Raw genomic sequence first — 287 nt, forward strand, 5'->3', positions numbered from 1 at the left:
TCCCACAGCCCAGCTGCTCCTCTCGACCCCAGCGCGGGCTCCTGCTCCCTCCCCAGGTGCTCCACGCTTGGCCCAGCCCTGTACCGGCAGCTTCTCTCCCAGCCCGGTTTCCAGCTCCTCCCCAGCCTCTCCCGCGGGAACGCCCCGGCACCTAGGCCCTCCTTCCGGCCTGCTGGCCCCGCCCCCGCCCCCCGCCCGCGAGGGCCCACGCCCCATGAGGAGCATGGCCATTGGCTGACTCCTTTCTGAGGCTAGGCCCCCCTCAGCTTTCACGTCTACTATTGGGG

Source organism: Ursus arctos, unplaced genomic scaffold (assembly GCF_023065955.2).
Source record: "Ursus arctos isolate Adak ecotype North America unplaced genomic scaffold, UrsArc2.0 scaffold_19, whole genome shotgun sequence".
Lineage (NCBI taxonomy): Eukaryota > Metazoa > Chordata > Mammalia > Carnivora > Ursidae > Ursus > Ursus arctos.